The following is a 26710-nucleotide window of genomic DNA, read 5'->3' on the forward strand; positions in this document are numbered from 1 at the left end:
CTTTCACAAGTCACATGAGATGATTGTGAATATTTTCAAAAACATTTGTACTCCCAAAATATGCTGAAATAAAAAAAATTAAAATAAATAAAATGGGGATTTTATTGCAGGCTCATCAAGGAGATTAAATGAAGTAAATAATAAAAAGCAATACAGCCTTTGTGAAAAAAAAGTTAAAAGTGCATTTTGGACAGAATTCAATAAATAGATATTTAAAAGATCATATTAAAATGAACTTATGGAGGAGGGTTTATGGCTTTCTAGATATAAGATAATATCATCAGCAAACAGGAATAATTTGACCTCCTCTTTTCTGATTTGGATGCTCTTTATTTTTCTCTTGACTGATTGCTCTGGCTGGGACTTTCAGTATTCATTGAATAAAAGTGGTGACAGTGGGCATCCTTGTCTTGTCCCAGTTCTTAGGGGGATGCTTTTAACTTTTCCCCCATTCAGTATGATGTTGGCTGTGGGTTTGTCATACATGGCGTTATTATTTTGATGTATGTTCCTTTTATGCCTAGTTTGTTGCGGGTTCTTAATCATAAAGTGGTGCTGTATTTTTGTATCTGCTTATACTGCATCTATTGAGATGATTATATGTTTGTCATTTTTTAAAGAGATCTTAGCTTCTCCCTTCTTTGCTTATGAGGTAAGCAAATTTTCTAAGAAAAATTAATCTTCAATCTAACTTTGACTAGAATAAGAAGGCACTCCCCAGAACAGAGACTTATGCTCCCTGGGTAGTATGTTGGTTTTACTGATAACTGATAGTAGGTGAATAATACCTTATAAAGATTTTTCAGAGGAAAAAAAAATACCACCATGATGCTTTTAAGTTTTTGTTCACGAATTTCACATTAATATATTAATGCCATTGCTCTGTGTCTGAAGAATTATATTACGAGTCCCTAATCGAGAAGATCTTCCATATAAGGCTGTGGTCCCTGGCACCCAGACCATGACTGGTACCAGTCCATGGCCTGTTAGGAACTGGGCCACACTGCAGGAGGTTAGTGGTGGGTGAGTAAGTGAAGCTTTATCTATATTTACATCCACTCCATATCACTTGCATCACTGCCTGAGCTCTGCTCCTGTCAGAGCAGCAACAGCTTTAGATTCTCATAGGAGCACGAATCTTAATGTAAACTGAACATGCAAGGGATCTAGGTTGCATGCTCCTTATGAGAATCTAAAAATGCCTGATGACCTGAGGTGGAGCTGAGTCAGTGATGCTAGTGCTGGGGAGCAGCCGTGAATACAGATTATCGTTAGCCAAGAAGTTTGACTGTACAGAGACCATAATAAATCAACTGCTTGCAGAATCATATCAAAACCTTATCAGTGAGTGGTAAGTGATAATTAAACTGCGTCTGGTGGCAGGTTTTACAGTGGCAAGTGAATTGATGTACTTCACTTGTACAGCTGCATCTGGTGGCAGGCTTTAAGTCAGACTCTGATACTTATTTTAGTCTATGCATGGCCTGCCCATTCTTTTATTTACTACTTCTGTCCATATCTCTCTCCCTTACTGTGCACTTGATTCAGTCACAGTTTTGGTAAGTCCACAAGCTAACCCTAGCAAAAATGAATAAAAGACAAACATCACTGGAGAGCTTCTTTAAAAAGGGGAAAGATCCAAAGAAGAGACAGCAGAGGACTGTAAGAAAATACCAAGAGTCCTCCTTAAATTATAGGTTCATTGCAATAGGTGATTCACATTCTCCAAGCCTGCTTTGTACAATACATGGTGACCGGTTACTCAATGAAGCCATGAAACCTTCAAAACTGCTTTGTCACATGGAGACCAACACCCTGCATTAGAAGCCAAGCTTTTGGAGTTTTTCAAAAGAAAAAAATATGTGAACACAAAGAACAGAAGCAATTATTGAAGGCCACAACTTCATCAAATATGTCTGCACTCAAAGCATCATTCCTAATGGCTAACTGCATTGCTAAAGTTAAGAAGCTCTTTACTATTGGTGAAGAGTTTATCCTGCTTGGTGCTAAGGGCATTTGCTGTGACCTTTTAGGAGAGGCTGCAGTTCAGAAGGTGGCATGTGTTCCTCTTTTGGCTAGTACCATAACTAGATGAATTGATGAAATAGGAGAGGATATTGAGGCACAATTGTTAGAGAGGATTAATGAGTCACTGTGGTATGCAATCCAGGTTGACAAGTCTACTGATGTTTACAACAAGGCAGTAATGCTTGTTTTTGTGCAATGTATTTTTCAGGAAGGTGTGCATGATGATATGCTATTGCACTTTTGTTGCCAACCAAAACCACAGCTGCAGACATATTCAAGTCCTTGAATAAATACATATCAGGAAAACTGAATTGGTCATTTTGTGCCAGTATATGCATGGATGGAGTGGCTGCCAGGACTGCATGGCTTTCTGGTTTCACTACTTGGGTCAAGGAGGTCGCTTCTGAATGTAAGTCTATGCACTGTGTCATTCACAGAGAAATGCTGGCTAGCTGAAAAATGTCACCTGAACTAAACAACATTTTCAGGATTTGATTAAAATTATGAACCACATTAAAGTACATGCCCTTAACTCGTCTGTTCATACAGCTCTGTGAGGAGATGTATGCAAAGCACACGTCTTCTCATACACATAGAAGGGAGATGGCTTTCTAAAGGTAGATCACTGGCCAGAGTTTTTTGAGTTATGAGAGCTACTCCAGAGATTTCTTTTAGAAAAACAGTCCCCACTGGAAACACATTTCAGTGACAAAGAATGGGTTGCAAAACTTGCTTACTTGTGTGACATATTCAACCTGCTCAACAAACTCAATCTGTCACTTCAGGGGAGAACAACAACTGTGTTCAAGTTGGCAGATAATATGGCTGCATTCAAAGCCAAGCTGGAATTGTGGGGGTGATGAGTGATCGTTGGGATTTTTGACATTTCAAACATTAGCAGGGATGTTGAAAGAGACTGAGCCAGGGGCTTCTTTCTCCCAGCTGGTGCATGATGACCTATCTCAGCTTTCAAAAGAGTTTGAACATTACTTCCCAACCACAAAGGACCCCCCAACTGGGAAGGAATGGATCTGTGACCCATTTGTGAATAACCCAGGTGAATCAACTTTGTCCATGCTAGAACAGGAACAACTGCTTGATAGCACAAATGATGGTGGCCTGAAAAATATGTATGAGACAACTTCAAATCTCCATATGTTCTGGATTAAAGTCTAGGCAGAATATCCTGAGATTGCCACAAAAGCACTGGAAAGCCTGTTTCCATTTTCCAATTTCCTATCTTTGTGAAGCAGGGTTTTCTGCAGTGACAGCAAAAAAAAAAAAAAAAAAAAAAAAAAAAAAATGATATTAAGGAGTAGATTCCTGGTTGTTTTTCCACTGTTGTGATACTTCATTTAGTAAATGGGCTCCAGCTCTATCCAGGATAATAAAAGAGGTGCTATATCACCATTGTTTTTTGTGGCTGAGTAGACCTCCATGGTATACATATACCACATTGTATTAATTCACTCATGTATTGATGGGCACTTGGATTGTTTCTACATCTTTGCAATTGTGAATTGTGCTGCTATAAACAAGCACCACATGTACTCACCATCAAATTGGTATTAACTGATCAACACTTATGTGCACATTTAGTAGTAACATTCATCAGGTGTCAGACAGGTGGGAGGGGAAGGGGATGGGTATATTGACACCTAATGGGTGTGGTGCACACTGTTGGGGGGATGGACATGCTTGAAGCTCTGACTTGGGTGGGGCAAGGGCAATATATGTAGCCTAAACATTTGTACCTCCATAATATGCTGAAATAAAAAAAATTAAATAAAGGAATAGACTGGACATAAGCAACACATTTTGGGTGTCACTGTCTCCCATCACCCCCAGATGGGACTAATTAGTTTCAGGAAAACAAGCTCAGGGCTCCTACTGATTATGCATTATGGTGAGTTGTATAATTAATTCATTATGTATTTCAATATAATAATAATAGAAATAAAATGCTCAATAAATGTAAAGCACTGGAATCATCCCAAAACCAACCTCCCCCCACCCTGGTCTGTGGAAAAATTATCTTCCATTAAACTGGTTCCTAGTGCCAAAAATGTTGAGGACCACTGCTATAAGGGGGTCATAGCCTCACACATTATCACTTAGTTACTTTGGGTTATACAGTAATAACATAGGCAGAAAGTTTTACATTGGAAATGATTCGAGATATTGGGAAAGTTGAAGCTGGTGCGGGGCAGGGGGAAGTTTTTGGTGAGAGTAGATATAAACCCTAAAACTTTTCTGCCTAATACTTATTTCATTACCACATGTTGTTAACAGTTGGATAAAAAGCTTCTTGAAAATGAGATATAGGCTTTGGGTAGGGGAATATGGGGGAGCTTGGGAGGGAAAGAGAAATAAAGAATATAAAGGCCTTCATATGTGGGTGAGAAAAATCTGGCATAGTTTTGAGTGAGGTTGGAAGTAGAAAACATTTATCTAAGAGTTCCTTCTGGTAGAAAGAGGTATATACTTGCTCCAGAAAGCTGAGAGATTTGGGGAATGGAATTCTATGGTTCCTGCTGAATGACATTGATGCACTGGAGACTGTAAATTAAAGAGTGTAGGTGATTAATCTTCTGAAGACAAAAGATAAAAGCCAGAGGGCCTCTTAGGCAACGTATGTGATTTATACCTACGGAAATCCAGAAAAAGCTAAAGGTCAGGATAGAGAATTCATTATGAGAGTGACAGAACTCCAAGAGGGCTGAATTTTTAGTCCCATGAAGTCTGCTATGCAAAAGTCACAGTCCTAGATAATATGTGAGACACTTACACTTAGGGTGAAATTATCAGGGTTAATGTACTTGAAAGCCTCGAAACTCCATGATGTCCTTAATCTGTACCTGCAGGAGTGAACCATCACTCCTTGCTAGAGGCTAGAGCTTCTAGGCTTCCTCTTGCTTGAACACAACGTGGATACCTTTCCCTTGCAAATCAGCATGTGCTTCCTTCTTGATCTACTCTTCACTTTCTCTTCCTAATTATACAACTAATAAAGAAAATCAAGTGACAGTATTACAAAGTAAAGAAAGTGCTGGTTCTACAAATGGGGGAAAGAAGCAACAAGTTAAAGGAACTGCGGAGCCCACTTAACTTGCACCAGCAGGATCCTGAAGTATGTATGGAATTGTACCTTCAGAGTACTGAGTTAAAGTGTTGGAACAATAAAATTGGATAAGGGACAGTTATCCAAAATTTAAAAAATTCTCTTGATGGTGCTTTCCCATGACACACAATTTAAAACAATGATGAGTACATGTGGTGCTTGTTTTTCCATTCTTGTGATACTTCACTTCAAACAATGGGCTTCAGCTCCAACCAGGATAAAACAAGAGGTGTTAGTTAACCATTGTTTTGTGTGGCTGAGTAGTACTCCATGGTATACGTATACTACATTTTATTAATCCACTCATGTATTGATGGGCACTTGGGTTCTGAAGTTTAAAAAAGAAAAAAATAAATTAATTAATTAAAAAAGAAAAACAATGGGTGGGATCTAGGAAAGTGATGTTTATGTGCTGCTGGAATGGCTCCTGGAAGTTTTGAGAAAGTGATGGCCCATAGAAGTAAAACAGAAGTGCCACAACCCTTATATCAGATGGTAGTAAAAAGGATAAAAAAGCAAAGAGAAGTGAGAGTGTTAGAACAAATGTAACCAACTAGTTTTCTGTGTGTTTGAGGGAGCCTAGAGGGACCTTGTTTACTAAAGGAAACACATTTGTGGAGTTCTTAGTATTACTTAGTATTACTAAGAAGTCCAGGGTGACTGTCCACTGTGAGTTATGGCTGATAGTAGAAGCTTGCAGAATGAGGATCTTTGATAAGAATGACAATGACAGAATCCTGAAATAATACGGGCTCAGTGGTGGAGCTTAATTGGCAGAAGCAAAGTGGGCATAACTACTGTAATGAGTGTGAAGGTTGCAGTGGCAGCTGGAGGTGGTGGGATACTGACTATTAAAATGATATGGAGATGGCTAATAGAATACAGCACCCATAGGAGCAAGAAACACCAAAAGTCAAAACAGTTATACTCAAACTATGTAATTAAAATATATCAGGGATGAATGATTAGAAGGCTGAGGACAGGTGCATCATCAAAAAGTCATAATTCCTTGCTTCATTTTTGGATCTGAGCCAGTTTTCAGACATGTGAGTTCCCGACTGCAGGAAAATCCTGACTCTGGAAAGAAGGATTCTGCAATACTTAGGCTTATATACATAATAATGATTCTGCACGAGGAAAGGTTAGGGCTTGTGGATATACAATGAGGACAGAAAATAATATATTTGGCATCCAGGTAATCCACTGAGGTATCGTTGGGAAATCCCTTGCACTATTTTAACTGTAAATAGTAAAGGGTAGCATCTACAATCTAAGGTCATGGGGGTCAGGGACTAACACCCTTCCAGCATGAAAGATGGTCTTTGTACCAATAAGTCCCCTAGACCTACAGAGGTATAAGGTGAAAATGAGAAAAGTCTAGAATGAGTAATAGAGGGAGGAGATGTTGGGTATTAATTGCAGCCTCAAGACTAGTTGCAGTAGTGGGAACTGCAGTTTGTCTCACTAATGTTTCTCTTGGGCATTTTCCTAGGAAAAGAGGCCAACCAAAATACTGGAAAAGTTGTTCCCAGGGACATGGTGTCTGCCAGCTCTCAGTGGAGTCCTTCTGCATGAGCTGCTCTTAGCTGAATGGAGCAGCTTTTTCCAATGTCACTTTCTTCCCAAGAGCAGCCTATATCCAGTGACTGGTTGACACGGGGATATAAAGTCACTTTAGTTCAAAGCCAGACCACTCTGAAAGGTAATGCCAGCTCCAGAGCTCCCATGGGTCAGCTGAGCACTTTGTTGTAACTGAACTGCACTGTAGCTTAACCTCTTGATCTGCCCACTCCTACTTCCTTCATGCTTCACAGGTGTTGATCCCAAAGATTCATTAAAATAATCTTTCTACATGCTAACACCCCTCTCAGAGTCTGTTTCCTGAGGAATCTGAGACCTTGCCTATTTTGCAGTATTGATTTGTGATAACAGCAAATATATGGAAAATTCATCTGCACTTATAACTAAACTAAAAGTTCCATGTAGGCAACAACAGCATCACTTTTCACTCACCAACATCTCTCCAGGAGTAGGTGTTAACCAAATGTTTGTTGAATACATACATGGATAACCAAATACATGAGTAAAAGAGTGATGCCCCAATCTAGGGCCTGGAACATAATAAGAAATCATTATATGTTGTTATTATTAGGATAAAACACATGATTTATGAGAATTTTTATCAAATGAATATTTTGATAGAAATAATAGAAAGTAAGTCTATTTCATAAGTGACATAAGGCAGACAGAGAAAGACAAATACTGCATGATCTCACTTATATGTAGAATCTTTAAAAAGTCAAACTCATAATAGCAGAGAGGAGAACAGTGGTTTCCAAGGGTTGAGGGTAGGGAAAATGGGGAGATGTTAGTCAAAGAGTATTAAGGTTCAGTTATGCAGGATGAATGAGTTCTGGAGATCTAACATACAGCATAGTGACTAGTTAATAATGCTATATTGCATACCTGAAATTGCCAAAAGATTTGATCTTAAGTGCTTTCAGCATACACATAAAAATCATAATTGTATGAAGTGATAGATATTTTAATTAGCTTGATTATAGTAATTAATTTATAATGTATGCTATATTAAGCATCATGTCTTATATGTATCTTAAATACATATAAATTTTATTTGCAAAATATACGTCAGATAAGCTGAAGGAAAAAAAGAAAATGATATTGGTCAGTCAATTGATAAACATATAGTGAGTTCTTAACATGGGTCAGAAACTATGTCAGATTCTGAGGATACAAAGATAAATAAAAACATAGTCTTTGGTTATCAAGCATCTTGCATTTTAATGAGTGATCTTGGAAAGTGAATTAGTTGAAAGAGAGTTCATAGGTTCAGAAATTAATTGGTGTACTATTAAAAGAAAAAGTTGAAAATTGTTTTAAAATATTTTCAACAATATAAAACATTCATAGCCGTAGAGTAAAAAGATACACCAAATGTAATACTAATTGCTTTTGAAACATACAAGTGTTTTCTTCCTCAGATTTCTTATATTTTTGAGAATTTTGAAAAGTTTCACATTAGGTACTATTATTTTTGCAATAATAAAAACTGTAGTCTTTTAATCAATTATGTTTTAGATGTATATTTGCTTTGACTTTTATATGTATCATATTTGAATTACATTCATGGGGTAATTTGTATTTTGTTTCGTGACTTATCAAATTCCTGATTTTATTCAGTGGCATCTCTGAAGGAGTCATTAAATATTCATTCATTTTCCTTCCTTTATAGAAACCCAGAATATTCTAGTGTCTATTTTCATCTTGTTGTTATAATAAAATTTATAATAATGTTAAAATATAAAAGGTTAATATTTCTGTTTTTAAAAATGAAGAACATTTTAAAATAGTTTCAAATTTATAGTATGTAAAATTATCTTTAATACACAATTTATGATTCATTGAATAGCTCGGGAATATTTTGAATATAGATAGATTTATTAAAACACATGGACTATAATTTAATGGCTGGTTAGTTGGCATTATTCCTAGTCTTCCACTGTTGAATTTTAAAAATATGTTTTAATGAACAATTATCATTTTTTATTCAGAAAGCACATTGTTGAGCAAATAGCTAGAAAATGTTATATTACTCATATCAGGTAGATTTTTCTGTTTTACAGGTGGTGGAACCTAAGACATTTTTTCCTAAAATCCAGCCCTGTTAGCAGAGTTTATGTTACTTCTGAACTTGTATCAAGGACTATATGCACATTTTCAGAACCAGTTATGGATCTGTGAGTTTAATTTATTATGTTAGTTCCTAACTCTATTTTTTATTCATTTTTTAAGTTCAATTAATATATAAACCCACCATAACATGGTAATCAGGGTCAAAATAATTGAATTGCATAAAATGTGAACTCATAGTATTGCATGATTAATGACACGACTAAACCTGGCCTATGCTGATATTAGACAAAGAGTTTGGTAGCCTTCCTTTGTGTAACCCAAATTTACCCTGGTCTTGCTAAAGTATAGTGCACCCTGGTGATAGTTGTTCACTCAAGCTTAAATACTGATTGAGAAGATTCTACATCTTGTGGCTGCTGATATTTGCATAATGATGGCAGCAAAATCCAGGAATATCATAGATATTTGGCACTTGTTTCTGCACCCTGAGAGCTTGAGGCAACAAAAAATTGGGAATATGGGGACTGACTTCCCTGCCTGGCCTTGCCTTCTAGTCCATTTCCTTCACACCCTTGAAGATTAAAACAATAGCCTATCACTATTTAAATGTGGGAACTGGGCACAGAAGCCAAATTGTCAATCATATGATATCCTGATTTTCAGCATTTCTGAATATGTTATCTCAAGATTTTACAGTATTAGTATCCTACAATGTACCAGGCACTGTGTTGGCAGATTTATGGTTGAACAGAGATAACATATAGACATCTGTAATGATGCGTTGGATTGCATTAGTCCATTCTTATTATTTATTCTTCCATCAAAGAACATTGCCTCAGCCAGAGAAGACCTCTTATAGCCAAAGCAATCTTAAGCAAAAAAAAAAAAAAAAAAAAAACAAATTGGGAGGCATCAGTCTACCAGACTTCAAGCTATACTACAAGGCTATAGTAACCAGAACGTCATGGTACTGACACAAGAACAGAGATATTGAGCTTTGGAATATGATTGAGAACCCAGATATAAAACCATTGTCATCTAGTTGTCATCTAATCTTTGACAAAGCTGACAAAAATATACACCGGGGAAAAGAATTTCCATTCAATAAATGGTGCTGGGAAAATTGGATAACCACATGCAGAAGATTGAAACTGGATCTGCACCTCTCACCTCTCACAAAAATCAGCTCACAGTGGATAACAGACTTAAAGCTAAGGCGTGAAACTTTAAGAATTCTAGAAGCAAATGTTGGGAAAACTCTTACAGGCAAAGAATTTACGAAGAAGATCCCCAAAGCAGGCCGGGCGCGGTGGCTCACGCCTGTAATCCTAGCTCTCTGGGAGGCCGAGGTGGGCGGATCATTTGAGCTCAGGAGTTCGAGACCAGCCTGAGCAAGAGCGAGACCCCACCTCTACTAAAAATAGAAAGAAATTATATGGACAGCTAAAAAATATATATAGAAAAAATTAGCCGGGCATGGTGGCACATGCCTGTAGTCCCAGCTACTCGGGAGGCTGAGACAGGAGGATCACTTGAGCTCAGGAGTTTGAGGTTGCTGTGAGCTAGGCTGACGCCACGGCACTCACTCTAGCCTGGGCAACAGAGTGAGACTCTGTCTCAAAAAAAAAAAAAAAAAAGATCCCCAAAGCAATCAGAACAGCAACAAAAGTAAACAAATGGGACTTGATCAAATTAAAAAGTTTCTGCACAGCCAAGGAAACTATCATCAGAGTGAATAGACAACCTACAGAATGAAAGAAACTATTTGCATGTTATACATCCAATAAAGGGCTGATAACAAGAATCTATATAGAACTTAAGAAAATTAACAAGAAAAAAAATCAAACAACCCCATTCAAAAGTGGGCAAAGGACATGAAAAGAAACTTTGCAAAAGAAGACAGAATAATGGCTAGCAAACATATAAAAAAGTGCTCAACATCTCTAATCATCAGGGAAATGCAAATCCAAAGCACGAAAAACCACAATGAGATATCACCTAACTCCAGTGAGAATGCTTTTTATCAAAAAGTCCCCAAACAACAAATGCTGGCATGGATGCAGAGAGATAGGAACACCCTTACACTGCTGGTGGGATCGCAAATTATTATAACCTCTGTGGAAAGTAATTTGGAGATATCTCAAAGGACTAAAAATAGAAATATCATTTGATCCGGCAATCCCACTACTAGGCATCTACCCAAAGGAAACAAAGACATTTTACAATAAAGACATCTGCACTTGAATGTTTATGGCAGCACAATTCCCAATTGCAAAGGTGTGGAAACAACTCAAATGCCCACCAATACATGAGTGGATTAATAAAATGTGGTATATGTATACCATGGAGTACTACTCAACCATAAAAAACAATGGTGAACTAGCACGTCTTAGATTATCCTGGGTGGAGCTAGAGCCTATCCTTTGAAGTGAAGTATCAGAAGAATGAAAAACAAGCACCACATGTACTCACCATCAAATTGTTGGTGCTCATGTGGAAGTAATATTCATCAGATGCCAGGCGAGTGGGAGGGGGGTGGTGGGGATGGGTAAACTCAAAACTAATAGGTGCGAGGTGCACTGGATGGGGGATAGGCACTCTTGTACCCCTGGCTTGGGCAATGTAAAGGCAATATATGTAACCAAAATATTTGTATCCCCATAATATTCTGAAATTTAAAAAAAAGAAAATAAATAAATAAATTGGGAAAAAAAAATCGTCTATTTTCTGCTAGGTACTGTGCTACATCTTAACAAGCCAAAGGGGAAAAGCATGCTCTTTAGTCTTACAGAGCTTAACTGTCCAATTATCAAGAAAACGTAAATCAACGATTCTGTATTGAGTGATAAGTGCTCTGATGTCAGTACTAGAAACTATGAGAAAAAAGAGACATAATAGAACTAGAAAAAGATGAGACCAGGTAGGTTTAATAAGGCCATTTATGTATGTAATCTAGACAAATCTACAATTTTTTTGGGGGGGGTAATTTATTATATAGAACTGCCATGATGTTTTATTCTACATATTATGTTAAGGAGGGATATTAGTAGGTTTGTGATTGACTTTAGAAAAGTTATCAATTATACCTGGTTTTTAAGATAGTGGTCAGATTCACAAGTTAACCATTGGACCAATTTCAGAGTGCCTTTTGATCTACTGTTATGTAGTAGAGTAGATGTCAATTTGTTTTCCTTTCCTCAAACATGTGTCCCAATCTGTGCATGCTCACCCAGAACCTCTCAGTTTACTTTGACAGCAGCATAAACATCACTCAGGAAGAAAAATCAACATGTGAAAATGAGGTGAGGAGTCTAGTCTTCCACACAATTCTAATAAGGATTGAAATGCAAAAAGCTTTGACTACCTCTGTAGCAAACCAATTTTCTGAATCACATTTCTTCTTATTATTATTTATTTTAAACTTTTGATTACTTATTTTTATCAAAAAAAAATTCACTACAACTGCTAGTTGAGATCACATTCCAATTTGCTATTTAGATTGGCATATTTAATATTCTTTTCTTTTATATTTCACAAAAAGTGCATATATTTATCATGTACAACATTATGTTTTAAATTATGTTTACATTACAGAACGGCTCAATTGAATTAATTAACGTATGAATTACCTCACATACTTATATTTTGTGGTGAGAACACTTAAAATTTAATCTCTCAATGATTTTCAAAATATAATACATTGTTATTAACTATGCTCACCATGTTGTGCAATAGTTCTCTTGAGCATATTCCTCCTATTTAACTGATATGTTGTATCTCTTGACCTACATCTTCCCAATACACAGCCCCAGTCCACCATTCTACTCTCTATTTCTGAGTTCAACTTTTTTAGATTCCACGTAAAAGTGAAATCATGTATTTTTCTTTCTGTACCTGTTTTATTTCACTTAACATAATGTCCTCCATGTTTATCCAGGGTGTCACAGATGACAGGATTTCCTTCTTTTTAAGTGTCAATAGTATTCCATTGTATATGTATATACACAACATTTTCTTTATCCATTCATTCACTGATGGACACTTATCTGATCCATTTTGGACAGAAGCCAATCCTATCCTCATACCATGGTTAAGGAGCTGAGATGGTCTAATGTATGTAAGGGCATTGGAGAACACTGCAATGAAGACTAGGAGGAAGTGGCATTATGTTCTTTTTTTCATATATATCATATCATAATGGTATATGCATTCCTAAAAATTCTGTAAATTGAATGTATACTTATTAGATATGTGGATAAGTTTTGACAGTAAAGTCAATTTCTGCATTTTGAATATGTATAGTGTTTTAATTAGGATTAGTTCTGGCAACAGATAACAGAAAACCAAACATAACAAGTTAGAAGTTTATTATCTCTCACATAAATAAGTCCAGAGGCATGTGGGTCAAAGCTGATATAGTAGCTACAGTCATCAGAGCTCCCAACTTCTATCTGCTCAATTGCCTGAGTGTTGTCTTCAAATTTAGAAATACCTCATAGTTATGTGGCTGCTGGAGCTCCTGCCTTTTCATTATTACTTTAGGAAGTAGAAAGGAGAAAGAGGGAAAGGAAAAAGGCACTTCTCTTGGCTGAACCAGTTCTCTTAAAATGATCTTCCTAGAAATCACAAACAATTTATTTATTTTTTAAAAAACTTTCAATTGATTTAGGGAGTAAAAGTGTTTTTTATTACTTGGATGATTTATATAACACTGAAGTCAGGGCTTTCAGTATACCTGTCACCAGAATAGTGTACAATGTACCTGATAGGTAGATTTTTATCCCTCACCCCCTCCAACTCTTTCCTTTCCTTAGTTCCAATGTTCAGTACACCACTTTATGATGATATATATCCATTGTTTAGCTCCCACTTACAAGTGAGACCATGTGGCATTTGTTTTTCCATTCTTGAGATAGTTCACTTAGGATAACGGTCTCCACTTCCATCCTTGTTGTTGCAAAGGACATTATTTTAGTCCTTTTTGTGGCTTAGTAGTACTACATGGTATATACATATGTGTGTGTGTATACATATATAAAATATAAGAAAATGAAGTATATACATAAATATATATATTTTTTCTATCCTCTCATCCGTTAATGGACATTTAGGTTATTCCATATCTTTTCAATTGTAAATTTTTCTGTGATAAACATTTGGGTGCAGGTATCTTTTTATTTTTTTATATAATAACTCCTTTTCCTTTAGGTAGATACCCAATAGTGGGATTGCTGAATTGAATGGCAGGTATACTTTTAGTTCTTTGAGGGAATCGTCTTACTGTTTTCCATAAACATTGTACTATTTTACATTCCTACCATAACATATAAGCATTTCCTTTGACTGCATTCACACCAACATCTACTGTTTTTTGAATTTTTAATAATGACCATTCTGACAGGAGTAAGGTGGTATATCATTGTGGTTTTAATTTGCATTTCCCTGATGATTAATGATGTTGAGAATATACTCATATGTTTGTCAGTCACTTGTCTCTCTTCTTGTGAAACAAATATGTTCATGTCTTTTGCCCACTTCTTGGTGGGGTTATTTGTTTTTTTTTTCTTTGAGTTCTTTGTAGATTTTGGATATTATCCCTTTGCAGGTGTATAGTTTGAGAATACTTTCTTTCATTCTATAGGTTTTTATTTACTCTGTTGATTATTTCCTTTTCTGTGTAGAAACTTTTTAGTTTAATTAAGTCCCATTTATTTATTTTTGTTTTTACCATATTTGCTTTTGGGGTCTTAGTCATAAATTCTTTGCCTGGGCCAATGTACAGGAGGGTTTATGTTTGCTTCTAAAATTTTTATGGTTTCAGGTCTTACATTTAAGTCTTTAATCCATCTTGAGTTATTTTATGTATATGGTGAGAGACAGGGATCCAGTTTCATTCTTCTGCATATGTATCTTCAATTTATTGAATAGGGAACCTTTTCCCCAGGGTATATTTTTGTCTGCTTTGCCCAAGATCAGTGGTTGTAGCTGTATGGCTTTATTTATGGGTTCTCTATTTTGTTCCATTGGTCTATGTGTCTACCTTTATACCAGAACCATGCTGTTTTGTTTAAAATAGCCTTTACGTTAAGTAACGTGATGCCTCTAGATTTGTTCTTTTTCTTAGGATTGCTTTGGCTATTCAGACTTTTTTGGTTCCATTTGAAGTTTAGGATTTTCTTTCTAGATCTGTGAAAAATGGTGTTGGTATTTTGATTGGGGATTGTGGTTGAATCTATAAATCACTTTGGGCAGTATGGATATTTTAATGATGTGGATACTTCCAGTCCATGAGCTTGAGATGTTTTTCCATTTGTTTGTGTTATCTATGATTTCTTTCATCAGTGTTTTTTCGTTCTTCTTGTAGAGATCTTTCACTTCCATGCTTAAGTATATTCGTAGGTATTTTATTTTCTTTGTAGCTATTGTAAATGTTACTGAGTTTTTGATTTGACAATCGACTGTTATTATTGTATAGAAATGCTACTGATTGTGGATTAATTTTGCAATCTGTGAACTTACTAAATTTATTTATCAATTCTAGGCATCTTTTGGTAGAGTCTTTAGGGTTTTCTAGATATAAGTTCACATCATCAGCAAACAGGGATAGTTTGAATTCCTCTTTTCCAATTTGGATGCTTTTTATTTATTTCTCTTGCCTGATTTATCTGGTTAGGATTTCCAGTAATATGTTGAATAGAAGTGGTGACAGTGGGTATCCTTGTCTTGTTTCAGTTGTTAGAGGTAATGCTTTCAACTTTTCCCTATTCAATATAAGGTTGGCTGTGAGTTTGTCATATATGGCTTTTATTATTTTGAGTTATGTTCCTTCAATGCCTAGTTTGTTGAGGGTTTTTATTATGAAGCGATGCTGTATGTTTTCAAATGCTTTTTCTGCATCTCTTGAGATAATCATATGGTTTTTCTTTTTACTTCTGTTTATGTGGTGAATTACATTTATTGATTTGTGTATATTGAACCACCCTTACATTCCTGGGCTGAAACCCACTTGATCATGGTGAATTGTCTTTTGGATGTGTTGTTGGAAAGCTTTTTAGTATTTTCCTTTGGATTTTTGCATCTATGTTCATAAGGGATATTGGTCTATAGATTTTTTTTTTTTTTTTTTGGTGTCCTTTCCTGGCTTTGCTATGAGGGTGATACTGGCTTCATAGAATGAGTTAGGGAGAATAACCTATTTCTCAATGTTATAAAAAAGTTTAAGTAGGATAGGTACCAGTTCTTTGTAAGTCTGGTAGAATAGGGCTATGAATCCTTCTGGTCCTGGGCTATATTTTTGTTGGGAGATTTTTCATTACTGTTTGAATCTTACTACCCATTATTGGTCTGCTCAGGATTTATATTTCTTCCTGACTAAAGCTTGGGATATTGTCTATTTCCAAAAATTTATCCATTATCTCTAGATTTTCTAGTTTGTGTGCATACAGGTTTCCAGAGTAGTCACAGATATTTTGTGTTTCTGTGGTATCAATTGTAGTGTCTCTTTTTTATTTCTGATTGAGCTTATTTGAATAATTTCTCTTTGATTTATGGTTAAGATAGCTACTGGTCTATTGACTTTGTTTATCTTTCCAAAGAACAACGTTTTCCTTCATCGATTCTTTGTATTGCTTTTTGTGGTTTTAATTTTGTTTAGTTTTCCTCTGATCTTTGTTATTTATTTTCTTCTGCTAGCTTTGGGTTTGTTTTGTTTTTTTTTTCTTGCTTCTTGAGTTGTGACATTAGGTTTTTAATTTGTGATCTTTCTGTCTTTTTGATGTAGATATTTAAAGCTATGAATATTCATCTCACAACTTCTTTTTCTGTATCCCAGAGATTTTGGAAGCTTGTGTCACTTTTGTCCTTCAGTTTGAAAAACTTTTTTATTTTCCTCTTGATTTCATCATTGACCCCAAGTATCAGTCAGCAGCAGGTTGTTTAATTTCTCTGTATTTGTGCAGTTTTGAGAGTTCCTCCTAAAATTGATTTCTAGTTTTATTCCAGTGTGGTCTGAGAGCATACAAGCTATGATTTCAATTTTTCTAAATTTGCTGAGACCTGTTTTGTGGCCTAACATGATCTATCTTGGAAAATATTCCATGTGTAGTTTTGGAGTAGAATGTCTTGTAAATGTCTGTTAGGTCCATTTGTTCTAGAGTCCTCTTTACATGCAGTATTTCTTTGTTGATTTTCTGACTTGATAATCTGTCTAGTTCTGTCAATGGAGTGTTGACGTCCCAGGATATTATGATATTGCTTTTTATTTCTTTCCTTAGGTCTAGTAGAAATTCTTTGTGAATCTGGGAGCTCCTCTGTTAGGTACATATATATTTAAGATTGTTACATTTTCTTGTTGAATTATTCCCTTTATCATTATATAATGACCATTTTTGTCTTTTTTATCATTATTGATTTAACATCTATTTTATCTGATATGAAAATGGCTACTCCTGTTCACTTTTGGTTTCAATTGGCATGAGATATTTTTTCCACCTCTTTACCTTGAGCCTAGGAGAAACTTTGAGAGTTAGATGGGTTTCTTAGAAACAGTGTATATTTGTTTTGTTTTGTTTTGAAATCTATTTGGTTAATTTATATCTTTTAACTCGGTCATTAAGTTTGTTTATATTCAGTGTTAATATTGATATGTGAGATACTGTTGTGTTTGTTACGTTGATTTTTACCAGATGTTTTATTTTCTCCCATTTTTCTGTTTTATAAGAGCTGTGAGTTTTTACTTTTGAGTGTTTTTATACTGGTGGGTATTGATTAATCTGTTCCATGTGTAGAGCACTTTTAAGCATTTCTTTTCGAGCAGGTCTAGTGATGACAAATTCCCTTAATGTTTGCCTGCCTGGGAAAAACTTTATTTCCCCTTCATTTATGAAACTTAATTTTGTAGGGTTTGATATTCTTGCCTGGAAATTATTCTGTTTAAGAAGACTAAAAATGGGATCTCAATCTCTTCTGGCTTATAAGGTTTTTGCTGAGAAGTCTGGTGTTAGACTGATGGGTTTTCCTTTTTAATTACTTGATGCTTTTGTCTTACAGCTTGTAGGATTTTCTCTTTCACTTTGACTTTGGCTTTAAAGATGACTATATGCCTTGGTGATGTCCTATTTGCCATAAATCATCCAGGTGTTTGATGCCCTTCTTGTATCTGAATATCTAAATTTTTAGTAATACCATGGAAATTTTGCTCCATTATTCCCTGAAATATGTTTTCCATGCTTTTTTTCCTTCTTCCTCAGGGATATCTATGACTCTTATTCATTTGCTTCACACAATCCCATATTTCTTGAAGAGATTGCTATTTTTATTGAATCTTTTTTCTTCATTTTTGCCTGATTAGGTTAATTTGAAAGCCTAGTCTTCAAGCTCTGAAATTCTTTCTTCAGTTTGGGTGAGTCTGTTGTTAAAATTTTCTACTGTATTTTGAAATTCTCTAAATGACTCTTTGAATTCTGGAAGTTCTGTTATATTTTTCTTATATTGTCTATTTCTTTAGTGAATTTTTCATTCTTATCCTGACTTTTTTTTATTTTTTGGTTCCTTTGTGTTGGTTTTCAACTTTATCAATAATCCCCTTGTTCTTACTTGCCATCCATAGTAGGAATTCCATATCTGACATTTCAACAATTTCCTTTTGGTTGGAATTCATTTCTGGAAAACTACTTTGATCCTTTGGTAGTGTTAACACAGCCTGTTTTTTTCATGTTGCCAGAGTTCTTATGTTTATTTCTTCTCATCTGGAACCTCTTCTTTCAGCTGCTGTTTCTTCACCTAACAGTTTATCATGATTTTCTTCTTATAGCATAAAATATTATTTGAAAACACATAAGCTCTGCATCATAGCTTATGACATAAATGTGCTATATTTTATTTTAACTGTTCTTCTATTTGGGAGAAATTTAGTGTGTTTCTTATTTCTTCTGTAGCATAAATTGATGTGTAATAAATATATTGATATATAAATCTTTGTCTAATTTCTATCTGTTTTATTAGTGTGGAATTATTTCTAGGGGTGAAGTGACAAGCTAATTATTATATGAACTTGTTGAATGATTTAAATATATATTCCAAAATACTTTCTCCATAGATTGTAAAGATTTACACTCTCTCCAACAGTTAATAATAATGACAGTTTTGTGCCACACTTGGCAAAATTAATCCTACTTTAAAAAAATTACTAATTGAGTAGATTGAGATAATATATCATGTTTGAATATACATTATTTTGACTACAAGTGAAATATTTTGCTATGTTTTGGCCTGGTAAAATAATTTGGAACTTTGTGTTTCACATTGAATCCTATTAGTATGGATAATGGATGGATTATGCAATATATTGTGTTATATTCATAAAGAATTAATTGACAAAGGAATCAAGCTTGGAGTGGTCTTAATTGTGTGCCTCAGTGCCTGATTGGTGACCATAGAAATGAAAAGGGCTGCTAAGTTTCTTCCTCCATAAGACCATGCTGTCATAAAATAACAGTAGAGGTAAACAAGCATTAGGTTCAGGATGTGATAAAAATACATGTGCACAGGACAATAGAATTTTCTAGAAATAGATGGGAATAAATGCCAATCAAAATGTTTTCATAAAAGAGTCCAAGGAAAGGATATATTTGAGTTGGATAGGCATGGAAATGAAGCTATGCCTGTTCAAAGCTGATCCAGGTAACATGGTCACTTATTTCTGAAGACCTAGTTTATATAAAATTTAGCTCACAGATCTGAAATATACTCAAGAGTATGAAGCTATAAGCAGTTAAGCTTGTAGGTACAGTTATGCACTGTATAATGAGGTTTTGGTCAACAATAGACTATATATACCTTGGTCCCATAAATTTATAGTATGTATTTTTACTGTCATTTCTATGTTTAGATATGTTTAGATATGCAAATACTTACCATTGTATTACAATTGCCTACAGTATTCAGTATGGTAATATGCTGTACAGGTTTGCAGTTTAGAACAATAGGCTATACCATGGAGCCTAGGTGTGTCATAGGCTATACCATCTAAGGTTGTGTTAGTACCTACCCTCTATCATGCTCAGACAACAATGAAATAGCCTAACAGTGCAGTTCTCAGAACACGTCCCTGTTGTTAAGTGGTACATGACTATAACTATATATTATATGCGTGTAATATATATGTAAGCTCTGACTGTTGATAAATTTTCTTAAACTTTCCTGAGTTTTCATGTTTTATTATAAATTCTCCAGTGTCAACAGAAAGAAAGACATTTTGCTTGAAAAGAGGAAAATTATTTTTCAACTTCAGCTGTGTCACTTTCTTAATTTTTTGTGATTAAGCTGATTCCCATCCTGGCTCTAAGCCTCAGTTTTCATATATTAAAATGTAGGTAATGGCATTCTCCTTGCCTTTCTTACAGGATTGCTTTGATGATCAAATATGACATAGATAAAACAGAATTTCAAAATTTAAATGTGTTTAAAAAGCTTGAAAAACATAAAATTTTATTTTTCTTTAGCCAAGAAAACCCCATTCCTTGGATAAGTGGTAGTTTACTATGCTATAACAGTTAAGATCTGACTTATTAAAAACAATTGTACCCTTACTGAATATAAAGAGATACCAGGGAAGACTTTAAACCATTTCATAAAGAAAAAAGCATGTAATAGCAATAGACTCATAGAGCTTGTCTGCTTATTTTTAAATGCCAACTTAAATCCTTTTCAGGAGGTGGGGGAAAGCAATGATCAGAATAGCACTGACCTTTCACTGTGACATGGTGACAGCCCAAAAAGCATTATCACATGGATGGATAATATTTTAAAATAATCACATTACCATTAATCTGGCACTGAGCATTCTATCTGACACAAAGGCTATGCAGCAGCTGGAATTCAGAGCCTAGTCAGGGCATCCAGCAGGTATTTCTGACACATCACATGCTTTTGGAACAGCACGGTCCTCCTTGATAACAGATGATACAAAGGCATCTTTCCTATAGGGAGAGGTGGCTAGATAGAAGCCACACTGAAAAGGAAGAAAGACAGATCCCTTCAAAGATAGGTTAGCTGAGCCTAAACCTGTCTCCGTTTCTTTCAGCAAAAATAAAAATGTTTATCTTCCATATGATCAATCACCAGAGGTTTGCTGTTGTTTCATTGGGAAAAATCCATTTTGTACAATTTCAAACCTTGGCTATGGGGCAGCAGGATTCTGGGGCAAGACTGGCATTTTACATATTTTTTGAAGGAAAAATACACACAACCATGGCTTTTATTTGCTCTATAGAATCCTTCATGATCAAACATTTGAGTCAGTCCAGCTAAAAACATGCAGATCATATTCTTTTATAATTCTCTTGCACTTTGGTTATAATGTTATCATCAAACAATCTTTTTTTGTTCTTCAATCTCTCCTTTTGTACCATTGCTCCAATTCCCTTCTGCTCCTCCTGACCACTCTTAAGGCTAAAAATGATTCTGATATTTTACATCATAAAAATACTTCCTTTGCTCCTATTTCTCCTTTAAGCACAAGTTTAAGTATGAGCTTTGGAGGCTGGCAGGTATAGTTTATTTTATTTTATTTTTTAATTTCAGCATAATATGGGGGTACAAATGACAAATGTTTAGGTTTCATATATTGCCTTTGCCCCACGCAAGTCAAAGCTACAGGTGTGTCCATCCACCAGATGGTGTGCACCACACCATTTAGGTGTGAATATACCCACCACTTTCACTCCCCTCCCACCTGCCCAACACCTGATGAATATAACTACCACATGTGCATATAAGTGTTGATCAGTTAATGCCAATTTGATGGTGAGCATATGTGGTGCTTGTTTTTCCATTCTTCTGATAACACAAGAGGTGTTATATCACCATTTTTTTTTTTTTGTGGATGAGTAGAACTCCATGGTATACATATACCGCATTTTATTAATCCCCTTATGTATTGATAGGCACTTGAGTTGTTTCCACATCTTTGCAGTTGTGAATTATACTGCCATAAACATTCTAGTGCAGATAGATGTCTTTCTTATAGAATGTCTTTTGTTCCTTTGGGTAGACACCCAGTAGTGGGATTGCTGGATCAAATGGTAGTTCTTTTAGCTCTTCGAGATATCTCCATATTACTTTCCACAGAGGTTGTAGTAGTTTTCAGTCCTACCAGCAGTGTATGAGTGTTCCCATTTCTCTGCATCCATGCCAACATTTATTGTTTTGGGACTTTTTGATAAAAGCCATTCTCACTGGAGATAAGTGACATCTCATTGTGATTTTGATTTGCATTTCCCTGATGATTAGAGATGATGAGCATTTTTTCATGTTTGTTGGCAATTAGTCTGTCTTCTTTTGAAAGTTTCTGTTCATTTCCTTTGTCCAGTTTTGAATGGGGTTGTTTGATTTTTTCTTGCTGATTTTCCTGAGCTCTACATAGATTCTTATTATCAGCCCTTTATCAGATGTGTAGCATGTGAATATTTTCTCCCATTCTCTAGGTTGTCTGTCTCTTGTTGTGATAGTTTTCTTGGCTGTGCAGAAGCTTTTTAATTTGATCAGGTCCCATTTATTTTTGTTGTTGCTACGATTGCCTTTGGGGTCTTCCTCATAAATTGTTTGCCTAGGCCAATATCTATAGGAGTTTTTCCCACATTTTCTTCTAGAATTCTAATAGTTTCATACCTTAGGTTTAAGTCTGTTATTCACTGTGAGTTGATTTTTGTAAGAGGTGAAAGGTGTAGATCCTGTCTCAGTCTTCTACATGTGGCTATCCAGTTTTCCCAGCACAATTTATTGAATAAGGATTCTTTCCCCTAGTGTATGTTTTTATCTGCTTTGTCAAGAATTAGATGGCTATATGAGGATGGTTTTATATTTGGGATCTTAGTTCTGTTCCATTGGTCTATGTCTCTGTTCTTGTGCCAATACCATGCTGCTTTAGTGACCATAGCCTTGTGGTATAGCTTGAAGTCTGCGAAACTGATGCTTCCAAATTTGTTCTTTCTGCATAAGATTGCTTTTGTTATATGGAGTCTTCTCTGGTTCTATACAAGGTGTAGAATTACTTTTTCTAGATCTGCAAAAAATGATGTTGGTATTTTAATAGGGATTGCATTGAATCTGTATCTGTAGATCACTTGGGGCAGTATAGACATTTTGACAGTGTTGATTCTGCCTACCCATGAGCATGTGTGGTTTTCCATCTGTTTATGTTCTCTGCTGTTTCCTTCCACAGTGTTTCATAGTTCTCCCTGTAGAGGTCTTTCACCTCCTTAGTTAAATATATCCTTAAGTATATTTTATTGTCTTTACTGGTATTGTGAAGGGTATTGAGTCTTTGATGTGGTTCTCAGTTTGACTGTTGTTGGTGTATAGGAAAGCTACTGATTTCTGTACATTGATTTTGTATCCTGAGACTTTGCAGAATTTGTTTATCAATTCCAGTAGTTTCATGGCATAATCTTTGGTGTTTTCTAGATATAAGATCACATCATCAGCAAAGAGTGATAGTTTGACCTCTTTTGCCCCCATTTGGATACTCTTGATTTCTTTCTCTTGTCTGATTGCTCTGGCTAGGACTTCCAGCACTATGTTGAATAGAAGTGGTGAAAGAGGGCAACCTTGTCTGGTTCCAGTCCTAAGCGATAATGCTTTCAATTTTTCCCCATTCAGTATGATGTTGGTTGTGGGTTTGCAATATGTGGCTTTTATCACTTTTACGTAAGTCCTGTCTATGCCAATTTTGTTAAACGTTCTTATTGTAAAAGGATGTTGGATTTTGTTGAATGCCTTTTCTGCATCTACTGAAAGTATCATATGGTGTTTGTTTTTGCTTCTATTTATGTGGTGAATTACATTTATAGATTTGCATATGTTGCATCTCTGGGATAGAGCCCACTTGGTCGTCATGGATTATTTTTTTGATAAGCACCTGAATTCGGTTTACTAGGATCTTTTTTTTGAGAACTTTTGCATCTTATACTCATAAGGGATATTGGTCTGTAGTTTTCTTTCTTTCTTCTTCTTCTTCTTCTTTTTTTTTTTTTTTCTGCATTCTGTCCTGGTTTTGGTATCAAGGTGATGTTGGCTTCATAAAGCATGTTGGGGAGGATTCTTTCCTCTCGATGTTGTAGAATAATTTCTGCAGGATAGGCACCAATTCTTCTTTGTAGGTCTGGTAAAATTGGAGTGTGAAACCATCTGGTCTACTAACACTTCTGTTTTTAGGAATTTTTTTTATTGCTGCTTCAATTTTGGTACTTGATATTAGTCCATTCAGGAATTCTATTTCTTCCTGATTGAGCCTAGGGAGGCTAAAGTGTTTCTAAGAATTTGTCCATTTACTCCACATTTTCCAATTTATGTGCATAGATGTTTTTATAGTATTCATAGATGATGTTTTTTATTTCTGTTGTATCAGTTGTAATTTCTCCTTTTTCATTCTTGATTGACTGTATTAGAGTCCATTCTTTTCTGCTTCTCATTAATCTAGCAAGAAGAATGCCAATTTTGTTCTTTCAAAGAACCAACTTTTTGTTTTATTAATCTTCTATATAGTTTTTTTTAATTATCAATTTCATTTAGTTCTGCTCCGATCTTTGTTATTTCTTTTTTTCTGCTGGGTTTGGAGTTGGTTTTCTCATCCTTTTATAGTTGTTTTAGATGATTCATTAAATTGTTGATTTATGATTTTTCTGTCATTTGGATATAGGCATTTATGGATATAAATTTTCCTCTCAGGACTTATTTAGCTATGTCCCACAGATTTTGATAACTTGTGTCTCCATTATCATTTAGTTCAAAGAATTTTTTGATTTCCATGTTAATTTCCTCATTAACCCAATAATAATTCAGCAGAAGATTGTTTAGTTTCCATGACTTTGTGTAGAGATGAGGGTTTCTGTTGGAGTTGATTTCTAATTTTATTCCACTGTGGTCAAGAAGATGTATGGTATAATTTCTATTGTCTTAAATTTGTTGAGACATACTTTGTGATCTAATTTTGAATTACTACATCCACACTTACAATCTATGTCAATGTAGGTAATGCCCCCAAGACTTAGTTTCCTTATCTGTAAAATAAGGATGATGGTAGTACATACATCAAAGTTTTGTGAGGGTTAAATTTGGTATGATTTATAAAGGATTAGGTAGAGTGCCTGTCACATTTAATCATTCCTTTTCTTAATTCACTGCAGCACTTCTTCAATGTACATGGCTTGAGAGCAAGGAAGAGTCTTGTTTGTTTTGTTCACAGCTATACCCACATTGCCTAGACTAGTGTCTGGCATATAATAGATGCTTAATATTTTGGTGAATGAATGACATTTACTAGTTGTAAGATCATAGGTAAGTTTCTCCCTCTCTTTGTGGTTCAGTTTCCTCATCTTTAAAATGTGTGTGATTGTAGTCGTACCTAGGTCATAAGTTTGTGAGGATTAAGGAATTAAGACTTGCACAGCACTTAGTGCAGTGCAGGTCTCATCATGAACACTACACAAAGCTGTGGTACTATTATTATCTGATTGCTCAGAGTTTTGATTATTGTTTCTTATAGAACTTTCTGTCGTGGATGGATATTTTTATGGTTTATCATACCTCTGTTTTATTTACTTTTATTCCCCAAACTTAACTATTGGGCTGGCATATATTAAATATTCAACACATATACTTCAGATGAGTATTCCTTCCTGTGCTTAAGCAAAAAGTGGCCTGGCAGTTATGCTCATTCCTATTGCCCTGCCGCCTCCCACATACAGACCCCTCTCTTTGCCATCCAATGGCTCATTTCCAACCAGCCACTCAGAAAACTCACCATATGTACTTATGATCTCCTTATGAGCTACCCATTTCAAAGACTATCTTACATCATATCGTATAGTTCATATGTTATTTGTTGATGTAGATATTATTTACACCACTAACCCACCTTGCACTATAGTTATCTTAAACTTTGACTTTGCCACCACTTCTTTGACTTGGGGGAAAATTTACTTAATTCCCTCTGTGCCTCCATTTCTTTTTTTGTAAAATGGGAATAACGATACAAACCTACTGCATTTTCTATGGTTTCTGTATTTTGTAAATCCTTTCATGTAACAAGGCACTTAGAACACATCTTAACCTCCACTAAGTGCTCAGTATCTCTTATCTGATATCATTCTTATTGTTTTGGCATTGCAATCTAATCTTCTCTCTCATGCCCAATTAAAGCCTTAGCTGTTTATGTATGGGTTTAACACTCAGATAGGCACAATAACATGTGACCACTACACCTTGCAGCTTCTGATGGTTTCCAACCAGAGAAAATCACCATAAGGATTAATCCTCCCTTCACAAATTCAGGTGTAGAGGGTGGGGTGTATCAGAGTGTCCAGAAAGTATTTGATACCTTGAATGCTGATATGACTAATATGAATGGCTTCCCATATGTTTAAGAGACTATGCTTTCATCAGTATTTTACCTTTAGTCCCTGTGTTTGATATTACTTGTGTTTACCATATTGATTCTTTGTATGAGTGGGTTCTCTCCTTCCAGAAAGTCTTACCACTAAATTCCATCTCATTATCAAAATCCAAGCAGATGCCATTTTTCTAGTCTTTCAGGAACATCCCTTCATTTATGTGTCTTATCTATAAATTTCATGTAAATCATACATATTTAACTCATTGTATTGTCAACATTTATGCAGTGTTTACTTACACATCTGTTTTCTCAGAAAAAATTTGATAGCCCATGCTTTAATCATTTCCATAACCAAAGTACACATCCCATGAGCTTATGTACAATATGTACTCAATTAATGCTTGTTGAATTAGATTGTATTTTCAAGATTAGATTCTATTAACGGTAAGAAAAATTGTTGATGTACAAACTCTTTAATTAAGGTACAATGGAAGAGTCAAATTATTGAAGAGTTT

This window comes from Eulemur rufifrons, chromosome 6, assembly GCF_041146395.1.
Source record: "Eulemur rufifrons isolate Redbay chromosome 6, OSU_ERuf_1, whole genome shotgun sequence".
Lineage (NCBI taxonomy): Eukaryota > Metazoa > Chordata > Mammalia > Primates > Lemuridae > Eulemur > Eulemur rufifrons.